Below are 7,269 nucleotides of genomic sequence, written 5' to 3'. Positions count from 1 at the left end.
CACTTGGGCATGTCCTCTTTTACTATTTATGCCAATGTAAAGCGAATGTCTGGCCTCTTTTCTGGCTGCAGAATTCAGTTGCTGTTCTCTGTTCCAGCAGAGGATTGTGATCTGTGAGTCTATCCCTAAAGAAATAACCCTCTATTATTCTCAATTCTGAGCTAGTGTGGGATTTCTTTTAAGCATCCTTCTTCATCTGGCATCTAACATGGATTCAGACTCCACACCTACCAGTTGGATGGCCTATAGGCCTAACTGGTCCACAGCCCAGAAAGTCTCCCAACCCTGTCCGCTTGGCATGCTTTGACCTAAGCGTTTTTTTTTTTTTTTTTAAAAAAAAAAAAAAACCCACCACAGCAGAGCTAACTGTGGACTATGAATCACTGATAAAATTCTGTGAAAAAAAGCATGATTGATGAGTTTGATGTTTATTTCCAGTTTACTGATCAAAAATTTATATGAGTCAAGTGAAAAAATTAACTAATTAAAAGACAAAAATAAAATTATGGATAATAAAAAGTATACAATAAATATACAAATTAATCTTAGATATTCTTACTACTAATAAAAATAATAAATTAGAAAAAATAATCAAGTAACATTTCCTTCTTTTAATGGGTTACTTAATATTGCAAGGGTTTATCAAATTGTTCAACTCATCAATAGCTGGAGAAAGAATAAATGTAGAAATCACTTGAAGAATGTAATGTACAATAAATGCACCCAATTCTTAGCTGATCTTGACTTTTTTTTGGTTTTTCAAGACAGGGTTTCTCGGCAGCTTTAGAGCCTGTCCTGGAGCTAGCTCTTGTAGACCAGGCTGGCCTCGAACTCACAGAGATCCGCCTGCCTCTGCCTCCCGAGTGCTGATCTTGACTTTAAAATAATTCATTTTAATTTGTATAAATGATCAACGTTAGAAGTGAATTCTTAAAAACATAATCATCACTATTAGCAAGCATTTGTATATATTCATATTTCAACATTGTGTGCAATCAAAGATTAAAATTAAAATCATGTTAAATATGATTTTATTCAAGAAGTTACCATTTGCAAGTACAATATATGCATACTGAAACATTATGTAGATGTCATAAGACCTTAAATATATTTTTTCAGTATTAAATAATGATGGTGCAAAAAATGTGTTGACACCTTTCAGCAACCAAATTATATGTACTTCACTAATCAATCATGTATGTTTTAGTTATTTTTGGCCTGTTGTGGTCCTTGCATTCTTAAATTTCAAATATCCCTTTAGAAATGAGACTTTGAAATAGGAGAAGGTACCACTGCACAGGGAAAACAAATAAAAATCAAGTTGTGGAAAAGGTCTATGGTTTTAGTAGATGTCACTTCTTCTGATATGCATGACCTTAAGCTTTGACCAGGTCCCTAACTTTCTAATCAAAAAAAAAAACTTCTAATAAAGCATGGCTTTAAGTGCTAGCATTATTTAGAGCCCAATTATTCAATTATATCCCAGATTGTATTAAGTACTTTTATTTCCTTATCCATTATCTTCTTCTTACCCTTAAGGTTTGTTTGATGATAATAATAATATTTAACATGGTTGAGCCTTATAAACATGGGTCCCATTATATGATATATGTATTACATCTCATGTATGTTAGAGATAAAGAAATAGCCAGTCACTAGGAACAGGTATAAAAACATAAGAGTCCAACAAGGACTAAACTAAAGTTCAGTTTAAAGAGGACTAGGGATTCTAGAGGGGTAAAAGGAAATAGGGGAAGCACGTGATCAAGGGTTAAATAGATTCAAAAGATGAAAATCTAGAAAAAGCAGAGATCTGGAATGATTTCCATGTTCATGGGGCTTTGCTTACAGGGACTGCAGCAGGCTCTGTCTGCAGTGGTAGGGTCAACACACAGCAAAATCTTCTGGGCTTTGATATAGGCATGCCAAAGGGAGGTAGGGTGTTTTGGAGACCAATTTTGACAAGGATACCATTTACCAGGGTAAGGGCATGGGATTACAAAAATAAATAAAAGAGAAGAAGACACAAATGAAAACATTAGAACAGAAGCATAGGGTAGTATTGGAAGGGAGTTCCAGGGAATACTGGAAATCATGCACACTTAATTTCCATTTGCTTAGCTAACCCCACCCCAAAAGGTAGGAGTAAGAAACAACTGCATTAACTTGATACAGAGAATGAACAGACTCATTAAAGGATTATGGGCTACATTCTTAGTTAAACATTCTGTTGTCAAAACAAGACAAGTAACTCCCATACCCTAGACCAAAACACTCTGTAGGCAAACCACTCCCTGGGTAGAATCCATTTTTAACTCCCTAATGGAGAAGGAACCTAGTTGGATCCTTAGGCTTTTGTTTGAGGTAGAAACAGCTTTACTTCTTAATATCTGAAATACCAACTCTGGATACTAGCCACACTGTTGACAATAACCTTGAGAGAGCAGAAGTAAGTTCCAATTCTCTGACCTCTAGTCAAGGTAGAATGGACCCATACCTATGGGCCCTGTCAGGTGTGACTTTGGAATATTACAAAACTGCCTTGCTCAGTCTTTTGTACGCAATGTTCTAGTAAGGCTTATTTGAAATATAACCTCAAAGGGCCTGAATGGCACTGGTCAAGAAAAGAACCCTTATGTACCTTGATCAGGAGTGGAAAGTACAACTGGATAAGAGAGAGGAAATCCCAGTTATGATTCTCTAAAATACTGGAGAGGTAAAGTAGCAAGGGCCTAACCATTGACTGTAGATACTAAATTAAAACTCAGATTCTAAATCTAGTTAAGAAATATGAAGAAACATACCTGTTTTTCTAAAATTGAAATGGAAACTTTAGATGCTATGAAGATAAAAAGAAGGCTCTGTCCTCAATGCAGCCACAGGCCTGTCTTCATAGCGGGTACATGCTTTTCATTTTAATGAAATTTCATTGCCCTTCTCCCTAGTTTACATGAAGAAATCTCTGTCCCTAGTGTAGCCACAGGCATGTTTTTACACTGGATTAAGGCTTCTTATTTAGTTTTCACCTGCCCTCAGTGTGAATTTCATTGCGCTTCTCCATAATTTGCATGTGCTCCCAGCCCCTTCCTTGCAGGCAGTCTCACCAAGACTGCAAGTTCAGTTCTCCAGCCATTGAAACCTGGACACCCAGTCAAAATGTACATGCTTTCTCGTTTGTCTGTTTTAATCTACCTGGGATTTTGTATCATATTATATAACTCTTAGAAGTGACATTTAGGACAGGCCATAACTTAGTTTGCTGGGAGCCTCCTTTCCAAGTTTGTTCCGCTCACCCCTGTCACTCAGTACAGATTTTTATGGTATGCACTCCCTTTTAAAGACTATCAATGTCACGTCAATGTCTTGCATGATCATGCCAATCAAAGAGGATTATTTTGATAAAAAGACAAATAGTGGTGAGCATGAAATAAGGATGTGTCCATGGAAATAAATACCAGGGAACAGAGAAAGTGAGAGCAGTCTTGTTGGCTTTCACATGAGAAAATTACCAATATTTGAGTAATTTTCTTGAGAGTTAGAAATAAAATTGCTTTATGCACTTCAGTCTTTCACTCACGCTGTTTGAATGTTGACCTCCTAACCTGAAAACTCTAACTCTTGTTCTGCTTGCCAAACGGGGTTTGTATATTGTAAAACAAATGCTACATTTAATTCCTTGAAAGAGAAAACATATTGTGTAAAGATATGTCTTTCGGTGACATCTATCTTGGTTACTTCTGTTTTTAATGGATTTGTCTTCTTTGTGTTTGTATCTATGTTAACACTTATTCCGTATCTTATTAAATCAAGTTGATTTGTTATTTGCCAAAGGGTTTAATTCCCATGAAATTATTCATTTTTCAAACATAATCATTTAGGTTTAACACTATTATTAATGAAAGTGTAGATGTCCTTTTTCAAGGCTATGATTTCAGTAAGTTGAGTGACATAACATCAAAAATAACCATTAAAAATCAGACAGCTAATGCCCACGTCTGTCTTGTGGTTTCTTTGACAGGGTCCACTAGCTTTCTGTGAGATTAAAAAACATGGAGTAAGTAAACAGGCCAAATTAATACATCAAAGAAAAAGGCAGCTGGAATAATTTTTGTAGAGAGGGTTCCATGTCAGAAGACATAGTATCGCGTGGTAGTGACTTCTCTTTGTTTTCGGAAATGCAGCGTAACATTTTAAACTAGTTCTACTTTTCTCCTATGTCGTAGATTATTTAAATGGATAGTTATGACATTCAGATGTTGCTGACCTACACATGAAAGTGACCTGCAGTGTGGACAGAAGGAACCAGTGCTCGGCTTCATGCAGGCCGAGACTGCTCGGCATTCTTTATTTTTGGTCTAAAGTGGATCACACCCTCTTTGAAGCATCTTCTCATTCAGTGTTAATGACTATCGCCTTGTGAAATTTATAAAGCTGAAATTTGACCATCCATATGAGCAGTGAGGGAAAAATTCATATTTTAGCCTTCCTTAGACTTGTTCAGTCCCTCCATTAATAAAACAGGGCTCTGTAGCCACAAAAGTATTCCCGTGTGATGGGTACAAAAGACCCTGAGCTCAGGCCAGGGCCATATCTTACGTATCTCTATATTGTCCACAGATGGGTTTCTGAGCACCCAGGATGTCTCATGGTCGGAATATAACTTGTCTGTTTTCTTTCTTTCTTTCTTTCTTTCTTTCTTTCTTTCTTTCTTTCTTTCTTTCTTTCTTTCTTTCTTTCTTTCTTTTTATGAGACAGGATTCCACAACAGCATTCCTGTTTTGGGTAGCCTGCAGAGTACCTTCCTTCACCAAAGACACTAGAACATGGGGGTGAGGATTCTAGGCAGGCACCAGCTCAGCTTCTCCATGTTCAAGGTGTGCTAACATACATTTTGAGGCATAAGTATTGCTTGTTATATGTTCAGATTTATGCTAATTTTTTTCCTTTTTTTTCCTCATTTTTTTATTAAAGATTTCCATCTCCTTCCCTCCTTCTCCCCCTTCCCTCCCCTCCCTTCCACCCATACCCCCACTCCACCCCTCTCCAAGACAAAGAGCCATCAGGGTTCCCTTTCCTATGCTAATTTTTATTTGAATATGAAGTTCCCCTCATAGGTCCACATATTAAAGAGTTGGTTCCTAGCTGGTGGCACTATTTTGAGAGGTTCTGGAAACAAGTTGGTAGGGACTCACTAGAGGGAGTAGATCACAGAGACACATTCTGGGGATCTGCATTTTGTCCTGTCTCCTTACCTGTATCTCTTTCCCCTTTCCGTCTGCCACTAAATGAATAGTCCTTGTCACCTTTGATATATGTATATATGTATATATATATAAACCAGACCTCATCATACTCTTATTAAATGAGAGTTTTTAGTATAGATTTTTAAAACACCTTAGTCCCACAAAAAATGATTGCACTGAGACTTGAATGAATAATCTTGAGTTATGGTAAAGTGTAAAAAAAATTATAAATATAAAATATTAAAACCTACTTTATTTAAAAAATATTGAAGTAACTTTTCACATGATGTTTTTAGGTTAAAGTCTTGTCTACTATGACCTATGCTTCAGAGTATTACAAGTGACCTTTACCAGCTGCTGGGTATGACTTTGAATATGTTGATGAAATCAGTTCGTTTGCAAGATGTTTCATAGGAAAAGGAAACCTTAAACTACCAACTGTGTTTGAACAGATGATGTTTTCTGCCTCATAGATCAATATTCATTAAATAGAAGTATATGCTCAAAGTTCAGGTATGAATATAAATGAAATGGGCTTGCTCGGTGCTTACATGTTAATCTCCGCTTGGTCATTATTTCTCAATATTTTTCTGCTATTCCTCAATATAAGAGGAGCAATTAAAATATTACAAAGCCCCTGTGAACTCTGATGAACTTCTGTTCTTGTTACTAGTCATTTTCAAATCAGGATTTTGTAGTTAACTTTACAAACTTGCATCATTGCCTAATTCTGGGGGCTCTTTCTTCCTCTGCTTCCATCACTATTATCCCAGCTTTTCTCCCTAGATTATGGAAAACAATTACAAATTGATAGAGGCTGGGAAAATAATTTAAGAAGACATGAACAAGATTTTTCATCATTTTCTGCTTGTGCATCTTCTTCTTTGACATATGGCACATATGAACTGTGAGCATTTGCTCCTTTTATGTTCCATGAAACCTTCCTTAGTCACTAAACTTTCCATTGATCTTAATGTATGGTCAATCTATTATTTCCAACATTTCAATTCCTTTTCCCTAATCTTTTGTCTTCTTCATTTTCTTTCATCTCAGCCTCTAATCTACTGAAGCCCTTGGAAATAAGTACAGTTAAAGATGAAGTAGGTGCACAGCAGTGTGCGCTCTCACTGGTGACATGTGCTTATGGGGGGGACATGTACCTCACAAAATCATGGCAGTTGTATTTTATATCCTGTAAGAAGTGTTATATCAAACATTCATCATTTGGAACTTCTGAATCACTGATTCAGGTTTTCATTAGTAAAGTAACCGTCATAATCTTGGTAGCATAGATGTAAATCAAAATATTCTTAGTTCACAAAGTGACTAATTTTAACAAAATTCAATTTCCATTTCATTATCCGATGTCATAAAAACTCACTTTTAGCTCAGTGGTAGAGTGGCTGGCTAGCATAACAGGCCCTAGGTTTAATTATGAGCACCTACAAAAAAGTATTAAACAAAGATTCCATTTTTTAAGGTACACTTATCTACAGTGTCCTAAGCATAACCATGACACTGTTACTTTTTATAAAGTGACATTAGTTGTATTATCTACACTTTTTTTCCAGGACATACAGTTATCTAACACAGTTTAACTAGCCTTATTTAAATTTCAGAGTTTATCTAACCTAGTTTTTAATCTCTGTCAAGCACTTTGTTTACGTCCTACATGTTCTCTGAGAATCATGGGAAGAAGAGTATTAACCCTACAGATAAGTCCTTTCTGTTAAGTAACAACAGTGACTTTTATTTGCAGAATCAGCTTAGTATTAGACTGGCATCTCTACAAGACAAATTCTAATTTTATTTACCTGTCATCAAATCTTTCAAATTTCATAACTGAATGTTGAGGCTTCCATTAGAAATAATATATTTATTTTTGGTTTACTGAGCACTTGAAGATCTAGACGGCAATTAATCTCATGAACACACACACTCTCACACACATGTGTATATGCATACACATGCACATCAATATGTATACAATATTGCTGGTGTTTAAGGCATCAGGAATTATTTTCTT

Source organism: Arvicola amphibius, chromosome 10 (genome assembly GCF_903992535.2).
Source record: "Arvicola amphibius chromosome 10, mArvAmp1.2, whole genome shotgun sequence".
Classification (NCBI taxonomy): domain Eukaryota; kingdom Metazoa; phylum Chordata; class Mammalia; order Rodentia; family Cricetidae; genus Arvicola; species Arvicola amphibius.
Note: the sequence above shows the minus strand (reverse complement) of the source record.